General features: G+C 43.2%; 1 non-coding gene across 1 annotated transcript; it reads right to left on the bottom strand.

Moving 5' to 3' along the window:
- Nucleotides 1-18,693: 18,693 nt before the first annotated feature.
- Nucleotides 18,694-18,747, bottom strand: LOC120028363. Its single transcript, XR_005473437.1, has one exon. It is a non-coding gene; the product is annotated as a U7 small nuclear RNA (small nuclear RNA).
- Nucleotides 18,748-20,600: the final 1,853 nt, after the last annotated feature.

The following is a 20,600-nucleotide window of genomic DNA, read 5'->3' as shown; positions in this document are numbered from 1 at the left end:
TGGATACTGTATTCAACCACGAATGGGCTTCTATTTCCACAACATTGAACTTCACACCTAAATCATGTCAGCTGCTCAGGAATATGGGTCAATGTGTTACTTTAATGTACTTTGATAGATAAACCCTTTACCCCGATATCTACTGTAAGGAGGTCATTACCCCGATATCTGCTATAAGGCGGTCAGACAAAGTGGGATTCATCTAAAGCCCCCCAAAAAATTCGGATTCTTCTTAACTGTTTATTTAATAAAAGGAACTAAGGGACATATCGAAATTTACAGGGGAGGAGGTTTGGTCAAAAACAGGGGAGAGTTGAGTGTTTTTTTATTGGGCACAGGGGAGGTAGTGCATTTTTTCCCTGGTTGACATTTGCTCTTCTGCTCATATTTTCCCTATAAACAATGGCTTGATTTACTTTTGATAATACCCTAATAATGTATAGAAATGTTTGTGAAGGTTTGGTATGGTGTTTCTATCATTAAGCTTTTGCTACTGCAGGCCTATGATATGAAAGCAGTGCGCCCCGTCATTCCAGCTGACTCCGACAGTTGAATTTGAGGTGAGGAAGACTGTTTCAGGCCTACCAGAGTTACGCCTGTAATCTAACAATATAATGCTTATCTTTATGCAAGATAATCTGATAACAAATGTACATATTAGCCTCCTTTCGTACGTCTGTATCTGTATAGCAGACGCAGTAGCCATCTGGCATAAAGAAATGCATGTCGGTGTCGTAGCATGGCACTGCATATCTCTCTCTCTATCGCTCTCTGGGGTTAGGCCTAAGCGTCTCTTTCTTTATATAGGCTACATATTGGTATTGGTACAGAAAACTGTTGGTGGATAATTTGTTGCATATATTTTCTAGAATTATAAATATGGGATCAAAATATTGAAAATCTGATTTCCCCCTACCTGATCATTGTCTGCAGCCAGCTCTGATCATAGTGTAATGAAACAGGCAGGGAGAGTGAGCTTGTCTGTGGTGGTCAGCAAACCCCCAACCTTCTGGCCCGTAGCCCTGCATGGCATCGACTGTGCACTAAAGCATGCAAAGTGGCAAAGTCGATATCCACGTTTCTAAACACAGGATCACTGCGGTTATTGTTATTTGTGGTTGTAAACATTATTTAGAGTTAGCTCTATGGGGGGGGGGGGGAAGGTGTTCCATGTATTTTACTGTACAAGGGGAGGGTCATGTGAAGATATTTTTTTTACATTGGGGAGGGGGGTGCAGTTTTTTATGACACCTTGAGTTGGACCAGCCAATTCCCCCGAGAAAATTTTGATCTGTCCCTAATTCGATTTATTCTTAAATTGTACCTTTTGTTTTCGTTCCTTTCTTCAAATGATCAGGTCACATGATTCTCAGTGGGGATTGTTGTTATCCTGATGGCTCCGTCATTATGTTATTACTTTCTTTTCTCCTCTGGGAGACAGAGGACACCATGAGACTAGCTGGAGATCCTCTGGGAGACAGAGGACACCATGAGACTAGCTGGAGATCCTCTGGGAGACAGAGGACACCATGAGACTAGCTGGAGATCCTCTGGGAGACTGAGAGGACACCATGAGACTAGCTGGAGATCCTCTGGGAGACTGAGAGGACACCATGAGACTAGCTGGAGATCCTCTGGGAGACTGAGAGGACACCATGAGACTAGCTGGAGATCCTCTGGGAGACTGAGAGGACACCATGAGACTAGCTGGAGATCCTCTGGGAGACTGAGAGGACACCATGAGACTAGCTGAAGATCCTCTGGGAGACTGAGAGGACACCATGTGACTAGCTGGAGATCCTCTGGGAGACTGAGAGGACACCATGTGACTAGCTGGAGATCCTCTGGGAGACTGAGGACACCATGAGACTAGCTGGAGATCCTCTGGGAGACTGAGAGGACACCATGAGACTAGCTGGAGATCCTCTGGGAGACTGAGAGGACACCATGAGACTAGCTGGAGATCCTCTGGGAGACAGAGGACACCATGAGACTAGCTGGAGATCCTCTGGGAGACTGAGAGGACACCATGAGACTAGCTGGAGATCCTCTGGGAGACTGAGAGGACACCATGAGACTAGCTGGAGATCCTCTGGGAGACTGAGAGGACACCATGAGACTAGCTGGAGATCCTCTGGGAGACTGAGAGGACACCATGTGACTAGCTGGAGATCCTCTGGGAGACTGAGAGGACACCATGAGACTAGCTGGAGATCCTCTGGGAGACTGAGAGGACACCATGAGACTAGCTGGAGATCCTCTGGGAGACTGAGAGGACACCATGAGACTAGCTGGAGATCCTCTGGGAGACTGAGAGGACACCATGTGACTAGCTGGAGATCCTCTGGGAGACTGAGAGGACACCATGTGACTAGCTGGAGATCCTCTGGGAGACTGAGAGGACACCATGTGACTAGCTGGAGATCCTCTGGGAGACTGAGAGGACACCATGAGTGCAGCTCTAGGTTATCTTCCTGCCAAACAACACTACGCACCTCCTCCTCTTCTCTCCTCCCTCTCTGTCTCAGAGAGTGTTTCACTACACCACACGATTCATCTCCAACATTCTTCAAAACATCAAATCTGTCCAACCACTGATCAACATCTGATAACTGTCTGCAGCTGTGTTGTTGCCATTGTGAGGTCTCCCAGGGCACTACTTTCCTGGACTACAGCATGCCTCAGTTCAGTGTTCACACGGGCTGAACACAACCGTGACAGTAACACTCTGAAACCAACCGGTCACCCAACCCCCCCATCCTCCAAATGTCACATGTGGACCCCAGATGTGTATGCGTGAGCTGACATCATGTCATTTGTCGTCATATGTCGTGTCATAGGCGCTAATATGACCTAAATATAGCTGCCCTCTTTGGACCCAGCTGCCATCCACTCACTGTCAGTCACTGACTAGTACAATACAACGGAAAGCTCGTGCCCCACTTCACAGAACTATGCAGTCGGTTTACATCATTACAGTAAGTTGTTCAGAACACATGCCATAGAGACATTATTAGATTTGTGATCTACGTTTGGTTGACCAGATGAGTTCCTCAGAAAAGGACCAAAATAGCCAACTAGGTATCCCTCTCTCTCTCTACCAGTTTATTGTGGTGGAACACCCTCACTGCCCTATGATTGGATAAGTATGGGCTTCTGTGAAAGGAATTCTCATCTAGTCTGCTTGAGGGAAGGTTGGCTGCTTGTGAGGTTGTCCTGATAAATGCAGCGCATGGCTATGTTAGCATCGCTATAGCCTTCCACAGCAAGCAACCATATACAGTACCAGTCAAAAGTTTGGACACACCAACTAATTTAAGGGTTTTTCTTTATTTTTCATATTTTTCTGCATTGTAGAATAATAGTGAAGACATGACAACTATGAAATAACACATGTGGAATCATGTAGTAACCAAGTGTTAAACAAATAAAAATATATTTTATATTTAAGATTCTTCAAAGTAGTCACAAAAAAGTGTTAGTAGCCACCCTTTACCTTGATGACAGCTTTGCACATTCTTTGCATTCTCTCAACCAGCTTCATGAGGTAGTCACATGGAATGCATTTCAATTAACAGGTGTGCCTTGTTAAATGTTCATTTGTGGAATTGTTTTCCTTCTTAATGCATTTGAGCCAATTAATTGTGTTGTGACAAGGTAGGGTGGTATACAGAAGATAGCCCTATTTGGTAAAAGACCAAGTCCATTATTATTGCAAGAACAGCTCAAATAAGCAAAGAGAAACGACATTCCATCATTACTCTAAGACATGAAGGTCAGTCAATCTGGAAAATTTCAAGAACTTTGAAAGTTTCTTCAAGTGCAGTCACAAAAACCATAAAACTGTCTCTCAAGAGGACTGCCACAGGAAAGGAAGACCCAGTTACCTCTGCTGCAGCGGATAAGTTCATTAGAGTTAACTGCACTTCAGATTGCAGCCCAAATATATGCTTCACAGAGTTCAAGTAAAAAACACATCTCAACATCAACTGTTCAGAGGAGACTGTGGGAATTGCTGCAAAGAAGCCACGACTAAAGGACACCAATAAGAAGATACTTGCTTGGACTAAGAAACACGAGCAATGGACATTAGACCGGTGGAAATCTGTCCTTTGGTCTGATGAGTCCAAATCTGAGATTTTTGGTTCCAACCGCTGTGTCTTTGTGAGATGCAGAGTAGGTGAACGGATGATGAAGGTGTGATGGTATGGGGGTGCTTTGCTAGTGACACTGTCTGTGATTTATTTAAAATTCAAGGCACACTTAACCAGCATGGCTACCACAGCATTCTGCAGCGATATGCCATCCCATCTGGTTTGCGCATAGTGGGACTATCATTTGCTGTGTAAGGGCTATTTGACCAATGAAAGTGATGGAGTGCTACATCAGATGACCTGGCCTCCACAATCACCCGACCTCAACCCAATTGAGATGGTTTGGGATGAGTTGGACCTCAGAGTAAAGGAAAAGCAGCAAACAAGTGCTCAGCATATGTGGGAACTCCTTCGAGACTATTGGAAAAGCATTCCTCATGAAGCTGGTTGAGAGAATGTCAAGAGTGTTCAAAATTGTCATCATGGCAAGGGTGGCTACTTTGAAGAATCTAAAATCTAAAATATATTTTGATTTGTTTAAAACTTTTTTGTTTACTAAATGATTCCTTATGTGTTATGTTATTTCATAGTTTTGATGTCTTCACTATTATTCTACAATGTAGAAAATAGTAAAAATAAATAAAACCCTTGAATGAGTAGGTGTCTCCAAACTTTTGACTTGTACTTTATGTCCTGAATATTTACTATTTCTATGTAAATATAACATTGAGCTATGGTTGAAATTTGGGAAGATGTGCTTCTCCTCTGTTTCTGTATCCAGGGAGATTTGTTGTGTTCAACCCCTTAATGAGGTAGGGACCCTTGTCCTGACCGGATACATGTGAGTGAGCAGAACCAATGGCAGTTTGATGGAGCCCTCCTGGAGTCCATGGTTCCTCATTGGGCCATGCCTCGGAAATGAGCCCCATCTGGACCACATCTGGACCTCATCAGGTCTCTCGCCAGTGGAGGGGGAGCAGGAGGGGAGGTAAGGGGGATGGCGTGAAGGAGTCTGACACAGGACAAGGGGGCGCGCTAGGGAGGAAATGAAGAAGGCAAAAGTGTGACACCCAGGTGAGCGGGCTGCACCCAAGGCCTCCCTCCTTACTTCCACCTAAGTTTATCCAGATGAGTGGATCCTAATGCCATGTGGCTGCTACTCACAATGCAATGGGTCGCCCAGATGTTGATGTTAGTCTATATGGCTGGCACGTACAAGCCTAATGTTGACAAATAATTCTCAGAGAGAGCTGGAATTTCCTTGCTGTAGTTTGATGTGGAGAGATAGCAGTCTGTTGCCAGTCAGTCAGGATTTTCCTATCTTTTAATTTGAGACACGAGACTCTGAAAGCCTTTCTGATTCAGACCAGGCCTCTGTTGCTCGACATACGTGCACCTCGATGTTGACGAATTCCACAGCTTCTATCAGTTAGTTTCAGAACATCCAATACTTCCCGCATTACATACCGAAACTGTAGTCTTTTGGGATATTTGAAACATGATGGAGCACGGGCATCTGTGTTCTTTAACATAACACATAGGCCTATGACATGGGACACTATTGTGTTTTTAACTATTGTGTTTTTTCCCCCACAGTGTGACATTTTCCAAGAGACTGCCCAATGTTGTTTTTGGCCTTCAGTTATGCAACTTCAATTCTTGTGTATAAAAATTGATTTTTAGGGGGCTGATTGTCGTTTCAGAATTAATTTGATGTTTTTTCCCCCATTCTGCCAGCCACAATGGGAAAAAAAAGTGTTTCACACATGTCACGAACAACATATTCTGGAAAAAGTTTTATTTGAAACAAAGGCATTTACTTCCTGTAGTTTAGTCAAGTTTAGCTGCTGCCCAGCGGGACTCTCTCAGTCTGCCACTCTGCTAGCTGTGTCAAAGCTGCTCCTGCTTAGCGCTCTCACAGTGTGTCTGACACAAGGCTTGTTCAAAAGCCCCTCTCGTCCATAACAGACCTGAGGGCATAGCAGCGCATGCAGGAGGCAGTCAGTCTACTCTACAGGGTTAGACACGCTAACGAAGCCAGCCTGGCCAATAGGACCCCCTGGGCACGACCTGTCAGAACCATCCATATTCCACTCTGCAGGAGAGTTTAAGGACCTAGAAAAGGTCCTTGTGCTTGTTACTGAATCCCTGCAGGCAGATCCCCAGACAGCCCTGGAGCAGGACGCCTGCTAATGAGAAGCCAGCAGCTGGCTGCAGCTCTACTTCTACACGGTTACATGGCTGGATATAAGTTAAGTTACCACCCCAACAGGACTCAACTACTTTGCCTCCAAAACTTTGGAGAGCAGCGGACCTTCCTAAGCACTGCACATTGGCCACAGTCATTAGAAGCTAACTTGGCTGGAGAGACAATTCAGATTTGTCAAGGCAAAGGAGAATCAAACCAAATTATGCTTTATTTATACCGCACACTTCAGACATGGAATGCAACGCAATGAGCTTTACAGGGGAAAAAACAAATAAAAAACAATGAAAATAAAAGCTGAGATATTTACTACACAACAAACATAATATAAAAAACAAAATAATGACAGAAACTGAACAACTAAAAAAGGAGTAACGACTGATCACCAAATTGGTTAAATCTTGTGGTGGTCTGGATGTCAACCACTACTGCTCCCATGCAATAGTCCAACTATAAATACTGTCCATTATTTAATCAGAACGTCACAGACCGCTTGTTGTTTCCGTCTATCCCTGTCAACAAAAACAATCTGACACCCAGTTTACTGGAGCTCTCCTACTGTCAGAGATGGTAATCTATCAATGTTATCTGATATCCATGAAGCAACAACATGTGTTTCCTTTTTTATATGTTGATACAGTGAAAAGTTGGGATATTGTGTGTGTCCATAAATTAAACACACACACAGACACAGAATCATTTCACATTTTAACGTACAATTTTACACTAGGAAAACCCTCAGCATAATATTATGGTTTCCTGATTTTTTTCACATTTTTTCACACACTCACACGCTTATAGACACAGTCTATCTATCAGTGCTTTAATGGATACTATCTCACAGATGAGCGTTTTCTATCACGTTCAAACCTCACAGTATGACCATGGCTGACCATGATTGACCTATCTCAGTAATTTACGCACTGCATAACACATCACTTCCTGTTCAACGAGGAACGAGGGAGTGCTCAGTTTGTTTTTTTGGAAGGTTTTGAAAGTCTATTGAAAAAGTACTAGCTTGCTACCTTCTGAGTTTGGATCCCGTGACGCGGTTGGCATCAGTTGCTGGGGCCGATACTATCTTTCCAGTGATCCTGCCAACCAAGGTCGGGTCTGAGGAGCTGCTTGGCGTAGCAGCTAGCTGGGTTGTCTTAAGGGCTTGAACGCAGCCCGCAATGCGGTTAGCCATTGTGGCTGGGACCGCAGATTGTCCCTGGCTTGTGGCTGTCTAGATCCCTGCTGTTTATTGTTGTTGTTTCCATCATTTATTGAATCCGATGGCTTATTCTTCACAAAACCATTTGATTTTGCCAATTATTTGAATGATTATTTAATTGGCAAAGTGGGCAAACTTAGGCAGGAAATGCCAACAACAAACAGTGTGCCATCGTAGTCATATATAATTTTTTGAAAGAGAAATGAAAGAAAAGCATTATATGTTTGAATTTTGTAAATTTAGTGTGGGAAAGGTGGAAAAATTATTGCTGTCGATCAGTAATGACTAACCTCCTAACATTGACTACTGAGAATGATAGTTGACCCTATAGCCACTCCTATGTGTCATATCTTTAATCTGAGCCTAGAGGAAACTCTTTGTCTTCAGGCCTGGAGGGAAGCCAAAGTCTAACAGCAGACCTATAAGCTTGCTGCCTGCTCTTAGCAAACTGTTGCAAAAAATTGTGTTTGACCAAATGCAATGCTTGGTAAACAAATTAAAAACAGACTTTCAGCATATTTATGGAGCAGGGCACTCAACATATACTGCACTGACACAAATGACTGATGATTGGTGAAATAAATTGATAATAATAAGATTATGTGAGCTGTACTGTTAGATTTCAGTGCAGACTTTGATGTTATTGACCACAACCTGTTGTTGAGAAAACGTATGTGTTATGACTTTTCAACCTCTGCCATATCGTGGATTCAGAGCTATCTATTTAATAGAACTCAGAGGGTTTTCTGTAAGGAAGCTTCTTTAATGTCAAACATGCAAATGTGTGGTGTACCGCAGGGCAGCTCTCTAGGCCCTCTACTCTTTTCTATTTTTTACCAATGATCTGCCACTGGCATTAAACAAAGCATGTGTGTCCATGTTGTTGATTCAACCATATACGCATCAGCAACCACAGCTAATGAAGTCACTAAAACCCTTAACAAAGACTTGCTGTCTGTTTTGGAATGTGTGGTCAAGAATAAACTGGTCCTGAACATTTTCAAAACTAAGAGCATTGTATTTGATACAAATCATTCAATAAGTTCTAGACCTCAGCTGAAATTGGTAATGAATGCTGTTGAACAAGTTGGGGAGACTAAATTACTTGGTGTTACCTTAGATTGTAAACTGTCATGGTCAAAACATATAGATTCAATGTTTATAAAGATGCGGAGAGGTCTGTCCGTAATAAAGAGATGCTCTACTTTTTTGACATCCCACTCCACAAAGCAAGTCCTGCAGGTTCTAGTTTTATCTTATCTTGATTATTGTCCAGTCATATGGTCAAGAAAGACCTAGTGCTCTGGCTGGAATCCATACTACACTGGAAAAGTTGTGTGAGGAGGTAGCAGGGCTGAGGGGGAGTTTGGAGGTCAGTCAGAGTGAAATTCTCACGTTCCGAGGAGAAAACAAGGCACTCACAGCCAAGGTAAAAATTCATGATTCCAACATGGATTGTCTACTCAGGGAAAACAGGGTGAGGAAGGAGTCGCTACTAGACATACAAAGTCGTAGCATGCGTGAAAATATTTTTTTTCTGGGATTCCTGAGGACGCATCCAATAATCCAGAGGGCTCGATCAGAGAATTCATGCATTCCGCCTTGAAACTTCCTATAGAGACTGTAAACAAGGTGGCTTTCCACAGAGTACACAGACTTGGAGCTCGGAGCGACAAGACCAAGGGTCCCCGACCAATCATCGCAAAATTTGAACACTACCAACAAAAGGAGCTGATCAAAAGCAGGGGAAGGGAGCTTAAAGGGACCAAATTCGGTCTCAATGACCAATTTCCAAGGGAGATAAACGAATGTTGTAAGAGACTGTATCCGGTACAAAGGCAACAAAGGGAGAAGGTTAAGTGTGCCTTTCTCATTGTGGACAAACTCTTTATGATGGACAGCTATTCCGAGACAGCTCCATAACACCATGGCTGTACTAAATTCTACAGGGACTTCAGGTTACGAAAAAAAGAAAGTATGGGAACTGTAACAATATCTGAACATTATGAAATGGATATGAACACACACGTACTCAATTACATGCTCGCTTACACATACAGACTTATACATACACACACAAACCTGATATCACTCTCTTGTCTCACTCTCTCTTTCTCTCTTTTCTCTTCTCTTCTCTCTTCTCTTCTCTCCCTTTCTCTCTATTGTCGAGAACTGTTTTATAATTTAATGTGGTTATTCTTTGTCTATCTTTTTTATGTATTTGTCTACATGTTTATATATGTTTACAACAAACAGGGGGAAGATATCAGAATACGGGCATTGGGGAATAATAACATATTGTACGGAATACATTTGTACTGTAGTGAAGCCATCTCTAGAGTAATGCTAGGTCTCTTTCATGATCATGTGAAACATCAATTGCTATGGAAATGCTGGGATGTGTTTTTCAGTGATGTTAAAGGTAATTATGATGCAACTATGACGGTGATACGATATGGATTACCATTATCATCATGAATATTAAGGCTATACGCACTACATGTTACACACATAGACACTCAACCATGCAAAGAGTTATTATTTATTTGGACATCACACATTATAGTCTTACTCTTATACAGCCATCGTACACACTCTCACTAAATCTCATCCAATATCATGCACATCAACCCACTCATATTTACTACACACATAATATCTTGTCTCAATTTTCTAATATCTGTGGCATTGGCTCACAGGCAAACAAGCAAGGGAATAAAACAAATATTGCTAGAACCTATTTCTTGAATTCTAAATATCAGACATTTGAAGGCTCTAGTTTTGTCCGTCATAATACCTCTGATGGCAGTAACTTTACAAGCACTAATTATGGTCAATTTAGACTGAGAATAGTATCTAGTTATGGTAAGGGGTGAAATAAGTATAGCCAGTTATAATTGTAATGGTTTAGCAGATGATAAAAAAAGAAGATCAGTCTCTACATGGCTAAAAGAAAAGGAATATAACATATACTGTTTACAGGAAACTCACTCTACATCCTTAGATGAAGTTGCATGGAAGAAGGAATGGGGTGGTGGTATAATTTTCTGTTATGGACAAAGGAACTCATGCAAAAAAAGAAAGACCTAGTAGCCGCACGTCTTCCTCTTCATTGTAATCAGAGGGCTAATATTAATACTATGAATGTCAGTCTCTCTTGGCTAAGAGTTGAGGAAAGACTTCTTGTTTTTATAAGAAACATTAATGTGTTGGAAATTCCAAATTGTTTGCATAGTCAGCTTACACACAGCACTGACACACACACATACCCTACCAGACATACCACCAGGGGTCTTTTCACAGTCCGCAGGTCCAGAACAGATTCAAGGAAACATACAGTATTATACAGAGCCATGAGTGCATAGAACTCCCTTCCATCTTATATAGCCGCAAGTGAACAGCAAACATGGTTTAAAAAAACAAATGAAGCAACACCTCACGGCACAACGCCTCTCCCCCATGTGACCTACATGTTGTGTGTATGTACTGACATGTACAGTGGGGCAAAAAAGTATTTAGTCAGCCACCAATTGTGCAAGTTCTCCCACTTAAAAAGATGAGAGAGGCCTATAATTTTCATCATAGGTACACTTCAACTATGACAGACAAAATGAGAGAAAAAAAATCCAGAAAATCACATTGTAGGATTTTTTATGAATTCATTTGCAAATTATGGTGGAAAATAAGTATTTGGTCACCTACAAACAAGCAAGATTTCTGGCTCTCACAGACCTGTAACTTCGTCTTTAAGAGGCTCCTCTGTCCTCCACTCGTTACCTGTATTAATGGCACCTGTTTGAACTTGTTATCAGTATAAAAGACACCTGTCCACAACCTCAAACAGTCACACTCCAAACTCCACTATGGCCAAGACCAAAGAGCTGTCAAAGGACACCAGAAACAAAATTGTAGACCTGCACCAGGCTGGGAAGACTGAATCTGTAATAGGTAAGCAGCTTGGTTTGAAGAAATCAACTGTGGGAGCAATTATTAAGAAATGGAAGACATACAAGACCACTGATAATCTCCCTCGATCTGGGGCTCCACGCAAGATCTCACCCCGTGGGGTCAAAATGATCACAAGAACGGTGAGCAAAAATCCCAGAACCACACGGGGGGACCTAGTGAATGACCTGCAGAGAGCTGGGACCAAAGTAACAAAGCCTACCATCAGTAACACACTACGCCGCCAGGGACTCAAATCCTGCAGTGCCAGACGTGTCCCCCTGCTTAAGCCAGTACATGTCCAGGCCCGTCTGAAGTTTGCTAGAGAGCATTTGGATGATCCAGAAGAAGATTGGGAGAATGTCATATGGTCAGATGAAACCAAAATAGAACTTTTTGGTAAAAACTCAACTCGTCGTGTTTGGAGGACAAAGAATGCTGAGTTGCATCCAAAGAACACCATACCTACTGTGAAGCATGGGGGTGGAAACATCATGCTTTGGGGCTGTTTTTCTGCAAAGGGACCAGGACGACTGATCCGTGTAAAGGAAAGAATGAATGGGGCCATGTATCGTGAGATTTTGAGTGAAAACCTCCTTCCATCAGCAAGGGCATTGAAGATGAAACGTGGCTGGGTCTTTCAGCATGACAATGATCCCAAACACACCGCAACGACAATGATCCCACTCCACTCCTGGAGTGGCCTAGCCAGTCTCCAGATCTCAACCCCATAGAAAATCTTCGGAGGGAGTTGAAAGTCCGTGTTGCCCAGCAACAGCCCCAAAACATCACTGCTCTAGAGGAGATCTGCATGGAGGAATAGGCCAAAATACCAGCAACAGTGTGTGAAAACCTTGTGAAGACTTACAGAAAACGTTTGACCTGTCATTGCCAACAAAGGGTATATAACAAAGTATTGAGATAAACTTTGTTATTGACCAAATACTTATTTTCCACCATAATTTGCAAATAAATTCATTAAAAATCCTACAATGTGATTTTCTGGATTTTTTTTTCTCATTTTGTCTGTCATAGTTGAAGTGTACCTATGATGAAAATTACAGGCCTCTCTCATATTTTTAAGTGGGAGAACTTGAACAATTGGTGGCTGACTAAATACTTTTTTGCCCCACTGTATGTGTAACTGATAGATGCACACACACACACACACACACACACACACACACACACACACACACACACACACACACACACACACACACACACACACACACACACACACACACACACACACACACACACACACACACACACACACACACTACATGTTCATGTTTTTAAATGTATGTAAATTGTAAAGTATTTTGTCTGTAATGTATTTTTTGTTATGTGTCGGACCCCAGTAAGACTAGCTGTTGCCATGGGGATCCTAATAAATCAAATCAGAATCAAATCAATTCTCAGACAGGGTTGAGGAACAAAGTGGGAAAGCAGAGAGGCATGCCGAGCCAGACCATTGGGTGTTGTGTTCCTTCCGTGTGAAATGTGTCTGTAACCATTTCCCTCTGCATCCGTCATACCTCACTCAACCAGAGCACCGAACAGCTCCCCAGCTGTGTTAGCTGCTGACATTTTTGTGTCTTTTCTCTGGTTACTTCAAGAAGTGCACAATCCAAATAGCTGCATGCAGGTATGTTGGATGTTTGCATGCATGAAATAGTGGGTCTTAATTGGAAAACCACAAAATCGCTGTTTTTACGTAACAGTCACAGCACATCTGGATCTGTCTCCAGACATTCCACACAGGTCAGGGGTCACAGAAATTAAACACATTGGGCGAGAGAGAGAGAAAACACAAGTCTATTCAGAGAGGCCTGGCTGAGTGCACCGACAGGAGAGGAGAGTCTGGCAAAGCCATTTTCATCCTCCACAGTTGAGACTGAGACCTTTGCTGGCACTAGAAACATCTGGATGCAGGAGAGAGGACAGGGAGACAGGGCTGGTACGTGGTGGAGCGGTCCCAAAGGGCCATTACATAGAGCGGCATGGCTAATGTGAAGGTGCTGCAGTGACCCTGATGAGGTGTTGCAGGACTGAGTTCATACAGAATGGTCACTGAGCTATATGGGAACAGGATAGGACAAGCTACATTATAGATACATGTATAGCCTTATAATGATTGTGTCTTCAATAAAGGAACCAGGACACAACTGGTCCTTTCAAATACACAGTTAGTAGTGGTAATGACATTTTGATTGTGATTTTCATGGTAATGGGAAATGCAAACACATATTGACATATTTATTTTAGTGGCCAGTTGAGTGGTTTCTGGTAATGTCTCCCTGGTGTGGTTCCCAGGTGCTACATTCTATGGGACCTTTGTAATGAGGTGTCTGTTCAGACTTCAAGATAAGCTCATGAGCTCAACTTTCCTCTAAACACATTTCCTTTTCTGATTTCCCCTGATACAGCTTTCACAAGGTGATGGGAGGCTGACAGCTTTCACAAGGTGATGGGAGGCTGACAGCTTTCACATGGTGATGGTATGCTGACAGCTTTCACATGGTGATGGGAGGCTGACAGCTTTCACATGGTGATGGGAGGCTGACAGCTTTCACATGGTGATGGGAGGCTGACAGCTTTTACATGGTGATGGGAGGCTGACAGCTTTTACATGGTGATGGGAGGCTGACAGCTTTCACATGGTGATGGGAGGCTGACATCTTTTACATTGTGATGGGAGGCTGACAGCTTTCACATGGTGATGGGAGTCTGACAGCTTTTACATGGTGATGGGAGGCTGACAGCTTTCACATGGTGATGGGAGGCTGACAGCTTTTACGTGGTGATGGGAGGCTGACAGCTTTCACATGGTGATGGGAGGCTAACAGCTTTCACATGGTGATGGGAGGCTGACAGCTTTCACAAGGTGATGGTAGGCTGACAGCTTTCACATGGTGATGGGAGGCTGACAGCTTTCACATGGTGATGGGAGCCTGACAGCTTTCACATGGTGATGGGAGGCTGACAGCTTTCACATGGTGATGGTAGGCTGACAGCTTTCACAAGGTGATGGGAGGCTGACAGCTTTCACATGGTGATGGGAGGCTGACAGCATTCACATGGTGATGGGAGCCTGACAGCTTTTACATGGTGATGGGAGGCTGACAGCTTTCACAAGGTGATGGGAGGCTGACAGCTTTTACGTGGTGATGGGAGGCTGACAGCTTTCACATGGTGATGGGAGGCTGACAGCATTCACATGGTGATGGGAGGCTGACAGCATTCACATGGTGATGGGAGGCTGACAGCATTCACATGGTGATGGGAGCCTGACAGCTTTCACATGGTGATGGGAGGCTGACAGCTTTCACATGGTGATGGTAGGCTGACAGATTTCAAATGGTGATGGGAGGCTGACATCTTTTACATGGTGATGGTTGGCTGACAGATTTCACATGGTGATGGTACCCTGACAGCTTTCACACGTTCAGCTGCCTACTTAAACACACTACTACACTACATGTAGCAGTCAAACATCTCCCTCCAAAATCATGGGCATTAATATGGAGTTGCTGCTATAACAGCCTCCACTCTACTGGGACGGCTTTCCACTAGATGTTGGAACATTGCTGCGGGTACTTGCTTCCATTCAGCTACAAGAGCGTTGGGCACTGATGTTGGGCGATTAGGCCCGGCTCGCAGTCGGCGTTCCTATTCATCCCAAAGGTGTTCGATGTTTGAGGTCAGGGCTCTGTGCAGGCCTGTCAAGTTCTTCCACACCGATCTCGACAAACCATTTCTGTATGGACCTCGCTTTGCGCACGGGGGCATTGTCATGCTGAAACATTAAATGAGATGATGTGATGAGATCCTGAGGCCCATTGTTGTACCATTCATCTGCCGCCATCACCTCGTGTTTCAGCATGATAATGCATGGCCCCATGTCGCAAGGATCTGTACACAATTCCTGGAAGCTGAAAATGTCCCAATTCTTCCATGGCCTGCATACTTACTAGACATCTCACCTATTGAGCATGTTTGGGATGCGCTGGAACGACGTGTTTGACAGAGTTTTCCAGTTCCCGCCAATATCCAGCAACTTTGCACAGCCATTGAAGAGGAGTGGGACAACCTTCCACAGACCACAATCAACAGCCTGCTCAACTCTATGTGAAAGAGATGTCGAGCTGCATGAGGCAAATTGTGGTCACACCAGATACTGATTGGTTTTCTGATCCACACCCCTACTTTTTTTAAAAAGGTGACCAACAGATGCATATCTGTAATACCAGTCAAATCCATAGCTTAGGGCCTAATGAATTTATTTAAATTGACTGATTTCCTTATATGAACTGTAACTCAGTAAAATCTTTGAAATTGCTGCATGTTGCGTTCATGTTTTTGTTCAGTATATTTATAATTACTTTGACTAATTATGAAATTCAAGACACTGTTGAGAGCTTTTTGGTTGGCAGGTAGAGGGGATTGTATGACAACTTGCTTGAATTTGATGCCTGCGGACTTACATGTGTATCAAGGGTGGATGGTTTTGAGAGATGGAATTGTAGACTGCGGTGCAGAAACCACAGTCTAACACTGTGGCACACTTTCCCTGAGTATAACTCACAGTGAACTCTAATCACAGCACTAAACCTAACTGGCTGACTGGCATTCCTGTTTTTGGCCTCTTAAAAAATTCATTGAATTGGCTTCTTAATCACTGAGGAGTAAATAGCCATGCTCCAGACCAGAAATGGGGGCAGTAACATGTCATGTAAAGAGGAGAAAAGGCAAACCCGAGGTTTAACCTCAGATCATGTTGCTGCTCTGAAGGAGGACAAGAGCTGAAATCCAAACTAATCCAGTGTGAAATGCTCTGGGGGCCACTCCTTAGGGCCAGTCCCAAATCAAAACATATCACCCTTCAACAGATGGGTCTTGTGTCTTCATTTTCAATAAAACCCAACATGTGTGTCTTTCTCAGGCAGTTGTTGACAGCACACTAATTCATTGTCCCCTTCATTATGCTTCCATGATGGGGCATCAACAGACTCAATAAGGAAGCCATACCAAACTCTGAATCTTCATTAATAATGCAACCACTTGACTGGATGCATGGTGAGAGTCTACAGAGCCTACAATCCATCAACACAAAGAGTCCGCACCCCAAAAGAGCTTTCACAGAGCCAGTACAGGGGGGTTAAAAAGCCTATTAAAAACAACAGGTCCAGTAAGGACTAAGAAAGGCCTAGCTACTGGCTGAGCTGATCTTTCCTCTTCTTTATATGCTTCTTTGCAGCCTTCTGTGAGAAATCCGGGGTGTTTTCCCACTTTCTTTCTGTGGTGAAACAAAAAGAGCCATCTCTCATTGCTAAAGGCCCCCTGCGCCCGGTCCTAATCCTCCTCTGAAGTGCCTCTCCTCTCCTGGGCTCTAAATGGCTGGTTGGTCGCAGAGACAGCAGACACAGCCAGCAGCGAGCAGGAGGGATAGAGACTAGACCCAGACACAGTTACACACTTACCCCAATGTGTGCTGTTGTTCAATGGATTTGTCTTATTCAAATCAAAATGGAGGCCCAGTCAAAACAGCAGAATTGAAAATCAGGGTCTTTGGCCTGTTGGAAGTACACTGCCGGTCAAAAGTTTTAGAACAACTACTCATTCAAGGGTTTTTCTTTATTTGTACTATTTTCTACATTGTAGAATAATAGTGAAGACATCAAAACTATTAAATAACACATATGGAATCAAGTAGTAACCATGTAGTAACTAACCATCATGTAGTAACCAAATTGTTAAACATAAAAATGTGAGATTCTTCAAATAGCCAGCCTTTGCCATGATGACAGCTTTGCACAGTCTTGGCATTCTCTCAACCAGCTTCACCTGGAATGCTTTTCCAACAGTGTTGAAGGAGTTCCCACATTTGCTGAGCACTTGTTGGCTGCTTTTCCTTTACTCTGTGGTCTGACTCATCCCAAACCATCTCTTTTTGGTTGAGGTCAGGGGATTGTGGAGGCCAGGTCATCTGATGCAGCAGTCCACCACTCTCCTTCTTGGTAAAATAACCCTTACACAGCCTGGAGATGTGTTGGGTCATTGTTCTGTTGAAAAACAAATGAGTCCCACTAAGTGCAAACCAGATGGGACGGCGTATCGCTGCAGAATGCTGTGGTAGCCATGCTAGTTAAGTGTGCCTTGAATTCTAAATAAATCACAGACAGTGTCACCAGAAAAACACCCCCACACCATAACACCTCCTCCTCCATGCTTTACGGTGGGAAATGCACATGCGGAGATTCCTTCCATTCCTGTGGTGATCCTCATAAGAGCCAGTTTCATCATAGCGCTTGATGTTTTTTGCTTCTGCACTTAAAGAAACATTCAACGTTTTTGAAATGTTCCAGATTGACTGACCTTCATGTCTTAAAGTAATGATGGACTGTTTTTCTCTTTGCTTATTTGAGCTGTTCTTGCCATAATTTGGACTTGGTCTTTTGCCAAATAGGGGAAGGATATTCTGTATACTCCCCTACCTTGTCAAACACAACTGATTGGCTCAAACGCATTAAAAAGGAAAGAAATTCCACAAATGTACTTTTAAGAAGGCACACCTGTTAATTGAAATGCATTCCAGGTGACTACCTCATGAAGCTGGTTGAGAGAATGCCAAGAGTGTGTAAAGCTGTCATCAAGGCAAAGGGTGGTTATTTGAAGAATCTCAAATAGAAAATATATTTTTGGCTACTACATGATTCCATATGTGTTATTTCATAGTTTTGATGTCTTCACTATTATTATACAATGTAGAAAATAGTAAAAATACCGGTAGTGTAGACGAAATGATTGATGAGGGTAAGTGAAATCTTGCAGGGGGAGACACTACCCACATGAAAAAATACTGTAGTGTATACAATTTTATAAATTCTATAGTATTCACTGTCGTGTTTTTGCATACTTTACTGGCAGTATACTTTATAAATACTGTTTTTTTTAAACGTAGTAGTATATACTATAGTAATTAGTGTAATGTTTTTGCGGACTGTAGTATACAATAGTATTTACTGTAGTGTTTCTGTGGACTATAGTATACTTTTGTATTTACTGTAGTGTTTTTGTGGACTGTAGTACGGTATACTGTAGTATTTACTTTACTGTTTTTGCGGACTCTAGTATGGTATACTGTAGTATTTACTGTAGCGTTTTTGGTGACATTACTGTAGTATTTGCTGAAGTGTTTTTGTTTTATTATCTTTGACATAGAAGTGGGGGGCTTTCTCCTTGAGGAAACCTACTGGAGAGATACTGAAAGAGCAACTGTTCCATAATCTGTAGGTAGGTAGGACTGGGTTCTGAACAGAGTTCAAAACCCAGAGTTTTTTTCTATAATCATAGGGAACACAATATTCTGTATGGCGTATACTTGACATGTAGGTTTCTTACTTACGGGTGGCACAAATTGGAATATGGGGGAGGGGAATGGGCAGGGTATATGCAAATAAAATACTATAGTATTTACTATAGTCAATTTTTTTGTGTGTTTCTAAGGACGGTAGTGTTTTTGTTGACATTTCTGTAGTATTTAATACACTGTTTTTTTGTGGATATTCTACAGTATACTACACAATTCTATACGAAGTACTACACATGATCGAGGGATACTATAGGTTGTAAGCAAACAGCGGGAGGCAGGGCTTTCTCCTATAGATCTCCATTTTTATGGAACAGTCTGCCTACCCATGTGAGAGACGCAGACTCGGTCTCAACCTTTAAGTCTTTACTGAAGACTTATCTCTTCAGTAGGTCATATGATTGAGTGTAGTCTGGCCCAGGAGTGTGAAGGTGAACGGAAAGGCTCTGGAGCAACGAACCGCCCTTGCTGTCTCTGCCTGGCCGGTTCCCCTCTCTCCACTGGGATTCTCTGCCTCTAACCCTATTACAGGGGCTGAGTCACTGGCTTACTGGTGCTCTTTCATGCCGTCCCTAGGAGGGGTGCGTCACTTGAGTGGGTTGAGTTACTGACGTGATCTTTCTGTCTGGGTTGGCGCCCCCCCTTGGTTTGTGCTGTGGTGGAGATCTTTGTTGGCTATACTCGGCCTTGTCTCAGGATTGTAAGTTGGTGGTTGAAGATATCCCTCTAGTGGTGCGGGGGCTGTGCTTTGGCAAAGTGGGTGGGGTTATATCCTTCCTGTTTGGCCCTGTCCGGGGGTATCTTCGGATGGGGCCACAGTGTCTCCTGACCGCTCCTGTCTCAGCCTCCAGTATTTATGCTGCAGTAGTTTGTGTCGGGGGGCTAGGGTCAGTTGGTTATACCTGGAGTACTTCTCCTGTCTTATCCAGTGTCCTGTGTGAATTTAAGTATGCTCTCTCTAATTCTCTCGTTCTCTCTTTCTTTCTCTCTCTCTGAGAACCTGAGCCCTAGGACCATACGTCAGGACTACCGGGCATGATGACTCCTTGCTGTCCCCAGTCCGCCTGGCCTTGCTGCTATTCCAGTTTCAACTGTTCTGCCTGCGGTTACGGAACCCCTACCTGTCCCAGACCTGCTGTTTTCAACTCTTAATGATCGGCTATGAAAAGCCAACTGAGATTTATTCCTGATTATTATTTGACCATGCTTGTCATTTATGAACATTTTGAAAATCTTGGCTCTCTCTAATTTTCTCCTTCTCTCTTCTTTCTTTCTCTCGGAGGACCTGAGCCCTAGGACCATACGTCGGTACTACCGGGCGTGGTGACTCCTTGCTGTCCCCAGTCCGCCTGGCCTTGCTGCTATTCCAGTTTCAACTGTTCTGCCTGCGGTTATGGAACCGCCACCTGTCCCAGACCTGTTGTTTTTCAACTCTTAATGATCAGCTATGAAAAGCCAACTGAAAATTATTCATGATTATTATTTGACCATGCTTGTCACTTATGAACATTTTTGAACATCTTGGCATAGTTCTGTTATAATCTCCACCCGGCACAGCCAGAAGAGGACTGGCCACCCCTCATAGCCTGGTTCCTCTCTAGGTTTCTTCCTAGGTTTTGGCCTTTCTAGGGAGTTTTTCCTAGCCACCGTGCTTCTACACCTGCATTACTAGCTGTTTGGGGTTTTAGGCTGGGTTTCTGTACAGCACTTTGAGATATTAGCTGATGTACGAAGGGCTATATAAAATAAACTTGATTGATTGAT

The sequence above is a fragment of the Salvelinus namaycush genome, chromosome 2 (assembly GCF_016432855.1).
Source record: "Salvelinus namaycush isolate Seneca chromosome 2, SaNama_1.0, whole genome shotgun sequence".
NCBI lineage: Eukaryota > Metazoa > Chordata > Actinopteri > Salmoniformes > Salmonidae > Salvelinus > Salvelinus namaycush.
The sequence above is the reverse complement of the archived record's forward strand: the minus strand, read 5'-3'. Positions and strand labels throughout refer to the sequence as shown.